Raw genomic sequence first — 16016 nt, forward strand, 5'->3', positions numbered from 1 at the left:
GACAATTTCTGCCTTCATTAACAGGTGTAGTGCGTACTATGACCAACAAGCCACAAAAGCCTTGCTGCTGATATGATTTGGTTTGCAGTACAAAAGAAATGCATTTCTATTTGTTTAATTTGACTGTGAGAAAGCAATCCTGTAGAAGCACATACTTACCGAGCTAAAATGTGACTATAAAAACCATTCCTCTGTTGTTAAATCTTAGTGCCTCACTAGTATTCCATTCCCATTGTGAATGTGATGAATGTCTAAAAAACCCCAAGTTAATTTCTGCTGAAACTTCATTGAGTCAAAATGCACTATAGATTTTTTTCAGAGCACCGTACAAAAGAGTTGTCAGACTACAGCACTTAGAATTGCTGGATGTTACAAGTACCTAATGAGTATGGTATGCTAAAAGCACCTCAGTTCCATTACACTTGCGATAGTACTTGAAGTCGTTTCCATCTGGCTGTCTCTCAAGCATTTGCCGTTGTCCCTTTCTGAACTACAGCTAAACAAAAAATAAGAAAGGCTCTTTTCCACACTGCATTCCACATTTCTCAGATCAGATTTTCTTTTTCTGAATCCAGATAATTCATTAGTCTGGAAAGCAAAATGAAAGATTAAAAAAAAGAAAAAATAAAGGGAGCTTTTCAAGATGACGTAACTTGGGTTGCAGAGTAGATCAGGACAGGAGTCCTAGCCAGTGTGCAGAGGAAATTGTGTGGCTTTCTCATGCAAGGTAGGGGAGGAAGAAGTGAGGGAGCTGTACATTACAGATATCTTGACATAGGTGCTACCTAAGGGGGTCAAATCGTAAAATCACTGGTACTACTTATTACACCCTCTGTGCAAGTGGAGAAAAGATCTTACAGACCAAAAAGGCACAGCCAGGGGAGAGCCAGTGCTGCATGATTCCAGCTTTGTGGCATATTTTGCCTTATACCTACTTCGAAACCATAGTTGGAAAATGAACTTTGCCTTTTCTCAGTAACACAGTACTTCAGATATCTTGAGGTTGAGCTAAGAAAAATAATCGTTTACTTCAATTGATGGAATCTTTTGCCAAATAATTGGATCAGGTTGGGAGCTTATAAATATGAAATTTCCTTCATGAGGTTTTTTCATAGGGATGTCACCAAAAACTATTTTTTAAAAAAAACTAGTTAAGTTTAAATAAATGATGCCAGCTACCTCTTACAGCAATTGGAAAGAAATCAGCACTTACAAAAGGTAATTCCCCTTGTCCTCCCTATAGCCACCTAACAGGGGTGGCTTGGCCTTTCTATCTGTGTGTAAGGGTAAGGTATTTGCAGAGTCTTTCTTCCTGCATTTGCCAACACAATTTCTTAAACCAACAGGTACCTCATATGCCATGGGAAGGGGAGCTGTGAGGAAGAGTTAATGGGAGTAGGCAGTGGGCAGTCAGAACATCTGTATACTCATGTTCCTTTCCGCACTGAAGAAATGCAGTTTTAAATATAAATACATAGATAAATTTGAATTTAAGTAGAGCCCCTTTACTATGCTTATCTGGCTTCTGGCAAACTGCTTGACTAAGCAGTAGAGCCTATTAAAAATATAATTGCCTGAAACAACTGGTTTTTAAGTTTCTAAAAGCCTGCTTAAAAGACTCCTATGCCTTCCTAAGCAAGTATGGCTGTTCAAGGATGGCTGTTAGTATGTGAACAGCTTCTCAGTCTCCAAAAGAAAATGTTGCATGACCCGCTGTACCAGACAGAAGGTGAGGGTTTTCTGTTTGCTCGTTTGAGGAGGCAAGTACTTCTGAATACTGCAGAAGGCTTGTATATAGATTTGAGCTGTGCAACAGGAGCTCAGACATATTGTCAATGATGTTAAACTGAGTGTTATATATACATATATACATACATATATATAACTGCCAATGAATTGCTACATACATAGGTAGAAATTTTAGTTACTCCTCCAAAGAAACAAAATACCTCCATTTGGTGACAGGGATTACCATCATGCTATTGCTCAGAAGAAAAGCATGAATATCATTCACAGATGAAGTGTCTCCTTCATGGGAGCTCTGTGAGGATAACAGGGAGAAGACAGCACTGGAGGATTTGGCACTAGACCCACATTCAATGTGCTCCCTACCCACAGGGATGCAACATTAGCCTGAATTGTTTGTGTTGGGCCAGATATCATATCTGAAACTCATGGTTTACAAATACTTGGATCTGTTTTCAAACTAACTCTACATATTCTAATAACATTGATAGTAAAAGATACTCATCAGGCACACAGTAATAATGCTACTTTACACAGCAATATCTTTTAGGAAGTAGTTTTCTACAAAGAATTGGGAAAAAGTAACTAATTCCCGCAGAAGGCTCTAATCCAGTAACTATGAAGTCAGTAGCCATTTATGCCTAGATAAGATTCTAGCATCCAAACTGTGAGGCTACCAAAATCCCAAGAGATATCCGTATGCCAGATGAATCACATGTCTCTATCATTCAGGAATGGAAAGAGCCAGTAATGACTGCATTCAAACAGTAAATCCAAAACAAGCTTTCCAAGCTTCTGCACCCAGAGCAGTGCCAGTGACAGCAGACAATATACTTGGCCTTCGGAGTTTGGGCGCGCGTGCATCTGCGTGCAGTCATCCTCTTCTATTTCAAGCAACAGGTTTATACTATTGTCTTGCACACAAATCCAGAGCTAAGTGAGCTGAGGGGAGCTGCAGACCAAGTTATTTACACAGTATCCACAGTCTATTTATTGAGGTGTAATGGTTTTTAAATCCTCTAGTGAGGAGTACACTGTGTTCTTTGCTTTCTAAACACGCTGGGAAGCACACTGCATGTGTTGTCTTAGCAGGTTTTGGTGATGTGAGTTTCGTGCCATCCTGCTGCAGGTGAGTAACATGTAAGGCTCTTTTAGTGTAGTCCAGGCATGCAGTGGTAAACACAGACTTGAAATCCTGGAGCAGGCAGGGATGCAGAGAAGCTGGCATTACTGGGACATTATACTAATGAGAGAAATCTGTTGTAGTTTCATAACCTAAATAGATACGCAGAGATTTACTATGGAAATCTCACCTGATTCATTGATGTTATCTATCCTGTTACATATGGTTGATAAGAGAAATACTCATAAATGCTTTGATATCATTTCACATAAATTGCTCCTATCTCTAGATCTTCACAGGGTATACAAAAATGGAAAATGAGAACATGAAGGGAATACAAAAAGGGAAAATGAGTGCCTCATCTGCTCTTAAGCTCTGATAGCTAAAAAGAAAGATAATTTTGTCATGAAGTTCAATGAAGCAAAGATGTCTTCTCTGAATATGAAATCTTTCTAATCACAGCTTTTTCCTATGATAAAAATACATTGTATTCTGTTAATGAACATCAGTTGCAACTTCATACAGTTACCTATTTTAATATGCTAGGGGACTGGCAAAAGCTTTTATTTTGGAAGTTTCTTTTTATAATCAAATTGCGTATGAAGACCTGATTCACCAAAGTTTACCTACATGGTTTTCAAAAGGACCAAACTCACAAATAACTATTGTGGTGTTGGGTGCTGCAGAACAAGTGTCAAGAGTGGTCCTCTTTAATAAGCAAACCTCTTCATCACTCGTACATAGGGGCCTCTAAACATCATTAAAAAGCTTTAAAAGGGATTGTTTACAAAAACATCAGGAAGTTGAGTAAGGTCAGGAAAAGCTGTGACGAAAGTGAACTCAGCAGGGATATTATTAACCAATCCAGACAACGTGCTGGTGATACAAAGTAAATACCATCGTCAGGTAAAACATCCTTCCCCAAACGTCTTTGGTCAACACCTGAGCTCAATTCAAACTTTACTGGAGGTCCAAGAGAATCATCACATTCTTCTTAGGCTTTTTCCTGTTTGTCCGCACCTGCCCTCCTCAGTTTTAGCCTGAATTAAGTCACTTAGTCTTAGAAGTCATAGTGGAAATTGCAGAACATCAGAATGACACCATTGCTGTTGCAGAGTACTACCTGATTTTCCAAACCTAGAGTCCAACAGCAACTTTACCCAGTCTGGCCCTTTAAACAAGATCAGTTCTCATACACAAGTTCTCAAGTCAAGCAAACTGGCATCAAGAGCAAAGCAAGGCAGGGATGAGAGGCTTTGAACTGCTCCTAGGCTAAAGAAGAGGCTCTTTGCTGGTGCTGAGGCTGCCTGCAGCTCATGCTGATACAAGAAGGTGTTTGTACCAAGGGGAGAGTAGCTGAAGATGTAGGCTGGGAAAATAACCCACAAGAGGAAACATGAGCTAGGTGAAGTTTAGGGGGAAGAGATCATATTGCAACCAGCTTTAGCTCACTTTAATTCAGACTGCAAAGATCTAGCTCCTCCTGAATTTCAGCGGTGCTTAAGGAGTGAAAAGGCTGACAGCACATATCATCTATAGAGGAGAATCACAAACTACTTTCATTCTTGGTGCTCCACTGTCATTTGTGACTCTGAGTGCTCTAGAGACAGGTATTTGAGCTCACCTGAAAGAGCCTTGGATGTCTGACTGCAGGTTCATTCTTCCAGGTGTGCTTCTGATAAGCCTTTGTCACAAGAAGTCTGTGGCTAGACGCCCCAAATCAGCCAGCCTTGAGGAAGAGCTAGACAGCACTTCCTATTTCCTGTTGTTTCACAGCCAGGTTTAGACAGTCTCAGGTATGAAAGCTTCATTTGCTCCAAGACTTACCCAAGCATAGGACAATAGAGGGCTGACACTCATTTCTAGTGCAGGCATCATCACAGGGGCCCTTTCAAAGCCTCTGAAGTCACTGTGACCACCTAATTCATGTCCCACAAGGATTTCAGTGGTTCGTGGGTTTGGTCTTTGATCAGTTTGCTGTAGAGCGGCATAAGGAAAATGGGATTAACAAGGAGTCCTCAGCACTCTTCTAAACCTGCTTCTGTTGAAAGCAATGCCAGCAACACATGAAGAACTTCAGGGCCATTTTGAAAGTCCTTCTTCAATCCCACTTTTTCAATGACAGGATAAGGTATTTTTCTTTCTAAAACTTGAATTTTCCATGCTGCTTTGTGAATGGTGAAAAATATTGAGAGGGTTTTTTAGCTCAAACTTTTGGGACAGTTTTAAGCTAGTTACTTAAAAGTAGTTAGTTTTATACTCTCTTTCCTCACTGAGAGGGGAAAGAAAAGTTAACAACTGAAAAATGCACCTAATGATACTGTGAAAAACATGCAGAGATTGAAAAGTCCAGGTTCATATGCAACTCTAAGGAGCATCACTTCAGTATATTTTTATTTCTTTAATGAGCTCATTTTTCAGTGACTTTTCTTACCTGATATTCCTGGAGGGCCCTTGACATTCCTCGCATTTTTTTCCTTTTTGCTTTCAGCTGCTTCGTAGTCCCCGTTCTACTTCAATCTCTCATTAAGATACTAAGCTGAGTGGCAGACTTTAATTAGGTGACATTTGTTGCTAAGGAGACATACTTATATAAACTAAATAAGAAGAGGTTACTTTAAAACCCAAATGCACTATAAAATGTAGATTTATGTGTAGGAGGGTGCAATAGTTTTTATCAGAGTGGTCATTAGCATATTTCTCATTTGCTATGTTGGAAAGAAACTTGCAATAACATTCATTTTTTGCTGCCTAACATAGTTCCAGTCTTGCCAGTCTGCCATGCTAATTAAAACTTTTTCACAAGTGTGCAGTTAAAGTTGGCAGTGCCTGGCAAGCCCTTTGATTTAAATCCTCTTGGAGTCAATGCTGTGTTGTTATAAGAAGACCTATGTTTTTAGCATGCTTATTTTGGCATTTTGCAGCCCTAATTCTAGTAATGATAATAACTAAAAAAGTTGCTAGCTTTACCTTGAAAAAAAAAAAAAGAAAAAGAAATGGTTCATTTTCAGGGTACCCAGCTGGGTTAGGTCTTGTCTGAATTCCCTCACTGGTAGAAAGAGTAAAAGATGGAGGACACGTATCATTAATTATGGGAACATGCATGAAAGATTAAGACTGCAGTAAGGTTAAGACATCATAGCTGGTTTCACATGTGAACAGCAGCATCCATGGGGATATTCATGTGTTTCAATTTGAGCCATTTGGAACCTTCTTGAGTCAAAAAAAAAAAAAAAATTGGATAAAATGTCCAAAGACTGGGGGCAAAGTTTGATAGATATTAAAACAAGTATAAAAAAATAATATAGTCAATTAATATATAGCTGGGCAGTTATAGACAGTTCTTGTAGAGATTAATGGATATTAATATACCAAATTCCAGAGACTTCTGAACGTCCCTTACCTTTTCTTAGTGAAATGGAACCTTATGCATTTTAGAATAGTACCTCTGGTACAATCTTGGTTCAATTTCTGTAGGTGAAAGTCCTATAAATCCTTGAAGATCTTTCCATAAGAACAAGAAGATTAAAAAAATGTTGTTTAGAAGTAAGTGAAAATTAAATTAAATTTTCATTCACATAAGAGAAAAATAACTTGATATCTCAAATTAGCATCATCAAGAAAGGAAATAAACTCTCGGTTTGTGTAGTAGTAGTGATAAGGGAGATCACTACAGCCATCTTAACTGCAGTTGTTTGTCTTTGACCTTGCCTTTTTCCTGGACAACATGCTTTTTCCAGTCTGGACAAAAATTGATGGCAACAAGACAAGAGAAAGAATGGAACTCTTCCAGTCCAAGTTACAAGGGCCCTAAAGAGCTATTGCTGCTTTTGAACTAGTCCAGCAAAGCGTTTTGGGTTAAGTGCACATTTAGGATAGTGAAATTTATATGACACACTAAAATTTTGTTCTTTGTTACCATGACAACTACATGGTCAACCATTGTTTAATTATTCAGTGCAAAATACATAATACTCAGTTCAGAAACACCCTTGAGAGTCTTAATGACAGTCAGAATATACTTAATAATAACTTCTTAACTGTTATGCTGATCTAGGTAAGAATCCTAGCCATCTCATGTACGTTTTTCCATTTGACTTCAGTCTGAATAAGCCTATCTATGACTGGGCTCTCTCTGTCACCATTGGTGCCCTTTACTGCATTATTTCAGCAAAACAGGATATTGTCCAAGAGAAAAATGGATTTTCCTTTCTTTTAGCTAAGCTTCGCAACAGCCATTTAGCATCAGGATTTTTAATCTTGAAATCTAGGAAATGGGAGTAGAGGTTTATCCAACAAGAGGAGGGAAATGAACCTGGTTTCCCATATCCTGGCAAGTGCCTGAGTAAACTGCTCATGCAGAAGAAGACAGGGGTAAAGAGTTCATTTACTCTTATAGCATATTAATTAACTGTTTTGTAGTAAATTTGAAATGTCAAGGAGCTCTGGTAAAATGAACATAGAAAGAACAAAAGGATTTTACTTTCATAATGCTGAATTAAGGCAGCTCTAGGAAGAATGCATGCAGATAATACTGTCTGCAGATTCCCCTCAAATATTGCGCTGTGTATATTTTTGTTTGAAAAACTTTGCAGAAATAATTACAATGTTAAACCAAAACCAATGTAAATGAAGTAAATGGGGACAACTAATAATAATGAACAAACTATAAGACTCAAAAAAAAAGACTTATTGTAGCTGGTGTTTGCACAGCATCAAAAAAAAAAAAAACGAGAGCTCTGACTGATAGAAGGTGCTTCAAACACATCAATAAAGAATTTAAGCACATTTTAATGCTTTCCTGAATCAGAATTTTTGTCCAGCATATCTTAGTGCTGTTGTCTTTGCTAGAATTTCTAGTATTTATTAGAGCAATGTTAAGTGGTGCTCATTTTTCCAAGATGATGAGACAGGTAAATTGCTCTCACTTCTGTTTTTGTTTCCCTAACAAAGATGACTTCAGTGGAAATTTCAAGATGTATTTCTTCTAATCTTTTAGATTAAAAAGTATATGGAGAGTTTCAATCTCTCTAGTTATCTGTTTATGTCTGTACATACCTATTTTACTATTTATATGCACAATTACATCTTAAAAAACACAGGCAAAAACCAAAGATAATTTATTAATTTAATTTAATGACACAATAACATGCCTGACCATGACTTTAGTCTAATTTAATTTAAAACGAACGTAGAAAAATATTTAACTTTGAATAAAAGTCAGGGTTTGACCCCACCCTTCCTCCCACATCCCAACCCACCAGCCCAAGAGAGAGCCTAAAATAATAACAGCCATTCTGCAGTATGGCCTCAAGGTCAACAGATTCAAGTTCTGTTCAATCAAATACAAATTTGATCTTAAAAGCTCCTGACTGAAACAGTACTCCTCTGTTTAAAATTCAGTTTTGCATTCAAGTGCCTAAGCGGATCTTCATGTTGTGGTTACATGCAAAAGGGGAGGTTACAGACAGCCAGTGCTACTCTAGTTTTCTTAGTGGGAAATATGAGTATGTGCAGAGTCATTATTCTTCACTAGCAGATGTGTTGACTCTACTGACTTCATTTAGACAATTCCTGATGTATTATGACATCAGGAAGGTCAGTACTAAACTCAGGAAGCCACAGAGGCAGAAATTTGGTCGAGTTCTTTTCCAGCACCACAACAAAAGTTAGCATTTTTTTTTAGAGGTGTGTCTCAGCTAGATATCCATGCCTAGGGTACATCACAAAAAATATTTACTGTATGGCCTGCTTTTCCTTCTGTCCCTCTCTCTACACGCAACTATGCAAAGGCGAATCTGCCAAACATGTTTCTAGAGACTACTTTGCAGCTGCTACTGTGTTATGCACCCCTCTTCCATTAGCATTGTTATAAGGAGATGGCCATGGTACTATTTACTCCTTTTGAGACTTTTTTAAAAATTTGCTTTTAACTTCTAACTTCAGGACCAAAAGCTTCTGAGGGCCCAGTTACCAGTGGAATTTAGGTGCTGAATCAGACCTTAAGCATTCTTGAAGATGAGTATGGGCATGGCTAAACAATTTTGTTTGGGTGCCAGGACTCCTCTGAAGATTGCAGTTGAGAGTTGACCACAGCTAGATTGCTTCCAGGCCTGTCACTGACTCCCTTTGTGTGAGTGCCAGTATCTGTCTGTTGAATGCAGGGCAGGAAAGCCGTATAAACATACAGCTCATCTTTCAGTTCTTCCCTTGGATTCAGGGGAAGCCTGGAGATTTATTTATCTGCAATGCTGACATTCCTTTTTCCTTCTTATGATGAGGTCAGGAGAGAATTGCCACCCACTCTGAAACATAATATGGTAAACCTCAAAGCAGTGACACGGGAAAGAATAGCAGGGTTTATTTTCCCACAGAGAAAGAGATGGATTAAGTTGTCAGAGAAAGTCTTGTGATTGTGACTCTTCCAATCTTTTGATATGATTGGGTGAAAATTATGTCCACAATTTGTCCTTACTTCCATTAAAGAACAGTCACTGAAGGTGTTAATAGTACTTTGCTGCAAAAAGGTACAAACCACTGGCAATGGCATGGTTCTGCTTGGCTGCAGCTCCTAAAGGCAGCTTCCTTAATGTAATGTCTGGTTCTTCACCCTTTCAAGCCCATTTGCAGTCAATGCGTTTAAGTACCACTAAGACACACGTATTTTGTGTGACATGGTGCGAGTACATAGGGACTGGAACACACACTTAGGATCAATTTGGATAGGATAAAAGCACAAGAAGAAAGTTTCCCAGGGAGTACTGCCCTTTGCTCAGATGGTGTGTTTAGTTGTGTGCTGTCATGCATTTTCAAGTTGTCTCTTCTAACCTGAAACACCCTATGATCCAATGAACTTGATGCCTAGCTCACACACAAGTGCAGGTATCCACAAAGCAGACCTTCCTCCTCCCTGTCCAAAGGGGCATGCAAAGAACATACCTAATGCAGTACGATACTGCCACAAAAAGCAATGAAAATAAACATTTTCTGTTGAAAGATTGACACAGCACGCAGCAGGTCCCTTCTGGCAATCTGCTGGTTGCTTGCTGATGATGCTGACGAAGACAGTTCCTGTGTGGAATGGTACTTGTCCTCAATGCTGAGTAACAACTGCCACACAATCCACGGGGAACTTGGATGTTTAAAAGCAAGGTATTACAATGCTCATTGCTGTAGTCTCCAAATAGTTGGTTTTTTTTTTTTCTAGTTTTGCTTTGGGTTGGGTTGGGTTTTTTTCATGTTATTTGTCCTTTGGGTTGTTTGAAACAAAGGCTGAGATCTTGAAGATAAACTGGTGCCTGTTTTGTGTCTTTCCAGAAGCTGTTCTCTTAGGTGCAGAACACTGTCCTATTGGAACTGCAAAGGAAGCTCTGAATGTTATTGCAAAATCTGGCCATCAGATCCCTAAAGCAAAAGAGGAACGGCATAAGTATAAATTCTGTAGTTAACTACAGGTCTCCAGATCATACAACTCCTGTTTCCTTGCCTTGTAATTGAATTTCAAAAAGTAATAAATGTTAAAAACACCAAGGAAAATAATCAGGCCATGAAATACAAGTCTGGTGGACTAAGGTAGCCAGATCTAGTTCCCACCCTTGTTAAAAACAATAGGAAATCCATTTCAGACATGAAAATAAACTTCTGCAGAAGAAGTCTGATTTGAAGCCAGAATGAAATATGGTCTCTTCACACAGGTTTGTGTTTGTCAAGTTGCTATTTAAGCAAGGTCTTTTAAGCAGCAGAAAAAGAACTAAAAGTGCTGAAATAAAGAACAATCCATCCAGGGTAGGAAAATAATTTTGCCCACACTAATATCTGAAAATGGAGTAGAGCTTTATTACCTTTGCTTGCTCGACAGCCACTTTGGATTTTTTAGCCTGTATGCCTGTGCCAGACTGAAGCTCTATTTTGACAATATGAAATGTCTGTGGCAACACTGATCCAGGGTACTTCCTTCCACTGACAGACAACTATAAAGTTTTAGAGGCCAAATGTCTTCATATACAATGATAAATGTGAAGAAAGGATAAGCTGATCAAAACTTACGCTTCTTTTGTACTGCTCAGAACATTCTTAAAGTGCCTCCACCATTTCTGGAAGATTATTCCTATGTTTGGCATTGCAAGGGAGTATTGTGTACTGTAGGGATAGGACAAGGGGTAACGGGTTCAAATTTAAACAGGGGAAGTTTAGATTGGATATAAGGAAGAAATTATTTCCTGTTAGGGTGGTGAGGCACTGGAATGGGCTGCCCAGGGAGGTTGTGAATGCTCCATCCCTGGCAGTGCTCAAGACCAGGTTGGACGAGGCCTTGGGTGACGTGGTTTAGTGTGAGGTGTCCCTGCCCATGGCAGGGGGGTTAGAACTAGAAGATCTTAAGGTCCTTTCCAACCCTAACTATTCTATGATTCTATGATTCTATGATTCTGTGATTGTGTATGGACAGAGGGTGACTATGTATTCTACTGATCCTGGAGACAAAAGAATAATCTGTCCCTTTTCATCAAGAAAATAAGGATGGTAGTACAAAAGCCTCAGGAAAATAATCAAGATATAAAAACATGTCTATGTCAACTTGGCAGTGAGACACTGGCCCACAGTCAAACACAAAGCCATAGACTAAATAAAGATTTCTTACCCATAGAACGAAGTGCAGACTTCTTCAACTACCTGTCGTGGTTTAAACAAAGTCAGCCATAAATCAAGCAGTTGCTCTCTCACTCCCCTCCTTTTTGCCCTCCCCCTGCTCCTGGGGGGATGGGAAGGAGAATCAAAAGAATACAACTCCCACAGGTTGAGATAAGAACAGTTTAGTAACTAAGGTATAACACAAATCACTACTGCTACCACCAATAATAATAATGATAAAGGAAATAACAAGGGAAGAGAATGCATCACCTCACCACCAGCCAACCGATAACTTGCCCCACCCCGCCTGACTGAGCACTGACTGATACCTCCTCCAACCACGCAGTGAACTAGCCCTTCCGGCTAACTCCCAGTTACATCCCGGGCATGACATGCTGTGGTATGGAATACCTCTTTGGTCAGTTTGGGTCGGGTGTCCTGTCTCTGCTTCCTCCTGGCTTCCCCTCCTCCCTGGCAGAGCATGAGGCTCACAAAGTCCTTGGGCAGACCAAACATTTGAGCAGTAACTAAAAACATCAGTGCTATCAGCACCGTTCCCAGGCCAAAAGTCAAAAACACAGCGCTGCACCAGCTACTAAGAAGGAGAGAAAAATGACTGCTACTCTGAACACAGGACACTATCACACTATTTACTTTTCAATACTTTGATTAGTGCATTACTGTTTTCACATGCTTGATTTCTTAAGCAATTACCGCTACAGAGAAATGGGAAAGATATTGCCAGAGGGAGAAGGTTATTTTATAGGAAGGCTGGATTCTCTTTGACACCTTGCAAAAAATTCTGATTGTGTTGTACCATGAAGGAAAAATTCCAGGTGCATCAGATTTTTGAAGAATATACCAAATGGTTGACTATTCTGCTGGACACTTCAAACAATACTGTTAAAGACAAAATTAAAATTGACAGTGGTTCTCCAGAGATTTACTGCAGCGTGGAAAAGTACCCAAAACAGGGAATACTTTTCTTGCAACCTGCAAGTTAGCACAACTGAATATTTTGTGAAATCAGATTTCATTGTGCAGTGAAAGCATGGCCTCTCTTGGAAAGACCCCACAAAAAGAATCAGATGTCACGCATGACCAATTTTAATTTCCTTACTCAATGAAGAAAACCTCTATGTTATGTCCATAGATTCTCATCTTTTTGAGGCAGCTTATCTTGTCATTGCTTCCTTCTCCATCTATACAGGCATGGGTTCATATATGAGCTGGCTTCAATAATCCACAAGGTTACTGAATATAAGGTGAAATAGTTATTAAAAATATCTTCTTATTTAACCCTATTTTACAAAAGTATATCCTTACTCATAAATTCAATTACAGGAATACGAATATTCAAAAATAACAAGAAAATGGTGTGAAGGAAGCACAGCAATTCTCTCCCACAGACTTCTTTACCATATCCATATCTGAGTACAGTCTGGTTAGAAATTCTTTGCGAAACTGAATTGTCAGCAGAAGAGCCACCAAAGCACAAGAAGCCAAGCAGGCAGGGGAGCAGGGAAGAGGTGAGCTTGGAAGAAGCTGGCAGAGCTTGCTCAACTTCTGCCAGAAGGTTTTCCAAACAGCTGAGGTCTTTTCCATTCTGATAGTCACCAGACATCAGAGAAACTGACATTGCAGATCATTATTTTGCTGCCCAGCTCTAATCATGACAGAAATTAGTCTTTCTGGAGAGAGAAAAATATTTGTCAGTTTTAAATCTAGGATGCTGATTTGAGCAGTCACCTTGACACCCTTTCAGAGAAATAGCTTTGTTCAGATGAAGACTGAAACATGTGCCTATGTCCCATTTCCATCAATGGTTATGCATGTATTTTAGACTAGGCACATGCTTGACTTTTTACTGAGTAGCAAAAGATCTAAACACAATCCTCATGTAAGGTTTCCCAGCCAGTTCTGTCACATGTCAGCATGAACTGAAACACCTTTAGAAAGCTGGAAAGGAAACTCTTCTGAACAGAAACCTCTTATGGCCAGTTATGTCACCCCATGGGGCAGTTAAGACCATTGGGTTCCTCAGTTCATCCAAGGTCAGAATTTGAGCTGAACTTGCAGATCCTGGAGTGTGACTCTCTGGATGGTTCTACCAACAAAGACCTGCATTAGTAATAAGGTCATAAATGAAAACCCAAATGCTTCTTATATAACCAAACACATTATCTCTCCTCCTTCCATATTACTACTGTGAGTCATTACAGGACAAGTCTGTCTTCATGACATGAATTTCTAATTATTTCCTAATGTGGTTAAGATTTTATGAAATTAGCAGTTTTGCTTCCCTTGAGCAGAAAAACTGCCTTCAAGGTTTTTTAGATTGGAAGCGCCTATTAGTGGAGTTCAAGTTTTCACTAGAAAGAAGTAGTTTTGATACCTAAAGTAGAGGTCCTCACCTGGACCATCAAAGCCAGCTCAGGGGAAATTTAATCAGCATGCAACTCTGCTGTGCATTGATTTCCACCTCTCCACACTTCTTTTTCTCCCTGAGGTATACAACATATTTAATCTTGTTTGCAGTATATTTAATCTTGCTGGGGCTGCGTCTGAGATGCAGTTTTTCCTACTGCCTGTACTAATACAAGCAGGCATAAAGTGTGATTTAAGGATGTAATAGTTATGACTATTTGGCTTGCACTGGAAATAACATTTATTTTTCACATGTGCTTTGAAAGTTGAATAAAGCTTGACTTAAGAAAGGGGCTTTCTGTGATGGCTGCATCTAGATGGTGGCACTCTTACAGAAAGAACAGCATTGTCTTTACTGATATTCTTTCAGAGGTGGAGTGCCAGATGGTTGCAGGCTGTCCAGTTTCACAATCTGTAAGAAGGCTGTATTATAGTTTCATTTAAATATGTACTTTCTAAACTGTGGTGACATCAGTTATTTGTTACAGCCTGGACTGTTTCATTAATGTAAGAGAGTGTGGAAAAGAAAATTCCATCCTGTACCTATTAAATTAGACAAGGAAAATGGGATTCTCCTGCAGGCCAACCTCAGAGTATTTTCTAAAATCCCACCCATGGAGCGATTGTAAGAACTGGTAGAAGTCAGTACCCACAGAGTTAAGGCCTTCCTTAAATCATGGTTCGAAATACCTAAATTAATGAATTCAACATGGGGAAAGGAAAATCAAAAGTCAGAGAGGATTGTGAGGTTTGTGTCTTCCAAATATCTTTGTTCTGGACAGTTTGTTCACAATTATAGCATCTGAAGGCCAAATTGTCTGGTTTGTTTCATCAATCTTGCATTAAACAAAGTGAACGTATGCCAGACAAAAGGATTCACTGCTGGAGAATTCCCACAAGACGAAGTAGTCTTTGGCCACTTCAGACGCTGCGGGGAGAGCTCTGCCATCAGTCCCACACGCCCATGTCATCACCTGCTTTCCTGGACACTCATCCCCTGCAGTAAGGGAAAACAGAGTAAAAATTACTATTTTCCCTATGTTTCCTATCCAGAGCAATTCAACAGCAGGTTTATTTTACAGTGAGTAAGTTAGAGGGGTGCTTTTCACAGCTAAAGAAGCCCCCGTTTTTCAAGGTCCAGTTGCATGGCACACTTGTACCACAGGGCAGTTCCTTGGTGCTAAGCCTCTGTCACTTCTCCTGGAAAAGGATGTGAAAAACTGCTCTACTATCAAATGGATGCACTACCCAGCCATGCCACATTGTATATCCATCTTGTTACTATACTTTTATTAATATGGGGTTACCCTTTTCCTAGCGATTCTGAAAGTTACTACAACAATTGTTTTTCTAATCTGTCTCTTTACTGTCACCTTTTTTTCCTTGCAACTTTAGCTCTGTTTCCTTATTCTTTCACATGAAAGAAAAAATTCAGGCTCCTCACTAGCTAGTTATTAACTCTCCTATTTTTTCAATTACAGTGATAGTCGACTTTGACCTTTTGCAGTCACGTAACTTAACACAACTGAATTTTCAAATATGGTCCGAAAAGCAAAGCCATTTTACAGGTTCAAATCCCTGTTGAAATATCTGTTTTGACAAGATGCCTGGGAAAATCTTGTCAAAAGTTAGGCTACCAGAGGGTAGATCACTGAACATACCTATAACCAGTCTTCTGCTGGTATCCGGCGGTCATCTTCTTTCAGAGAGACCATAAATTTGTGGGAAAGTTACCCAGTTTTGATCTTGCCCACCAGTATTCCCCATGTTGTGTTGGTAATCTATGACTATAGCTCCTAGGCACAATGCAGACATTATCTCAAAAATGTATTATTAGTAAAAGTACTAGGCAAGGTTTTTATAGCTCACTTTTCCATCACAATTGATTCAGGCATTCGGGAAGTTTCTCTTTTGTCAGTCTCATGCTTAAATTTCTAGAGCAGTATAATTCATAACTCTGCTTAGTTTTTCATAGCTATCATAAAAAAAAGTTGCAAAATAATTAATACATTAAACAAATGTGGCAGTACTTTTCTCACATTTTTCTAATTGGAGTTTTTACAGGTGCATGCAGAGATTGGCTTTTCCTAAA

The 16016-nt window shown here is 39.2% G+C and overlaps 1 long non-coding RNA gene across 2 annotated transcripts in view; it reads right to left on the bottom strand.

Annotated features, from left to right (window-relative positions):
• Positions 1–13783: 13783 nt before the first annotated feature.
• LOC130598818 (uncharacterized) overlaps positions 13784–16016 on the bottom strand; it is a 70547-nt gene continuing 68314 nt past the window's right edge. For both annotated transcript variants that reach the window (XR_008972091.1, XR_008972086.1), the window contains exon 3: positions 13784–14921. This is a non-coding gene — a long non-coding RNA (uncharacterized LOC130598818). The remainder of the gene's footprint in view (positions 14922–16016) is intronic.

Source organism: Pezoporus wallicus, unplaced genomic scaffold (genome assembly GCF_028554395.1).
Source record: "Pezoporus wallicus isolate ANWC-B61680 ecotype Strahan unplaced genomic scaffold, APGP_CSIRO_Pwel_v1 contig_3817, whole genome shotgun sequence".
NCBI classification, from domain to species: Eukaryota; Metazoa; Chordata; class Aves; order Psittaciformes; family Psittacidae; genus Pezoporus; species Pezoporus wallicus.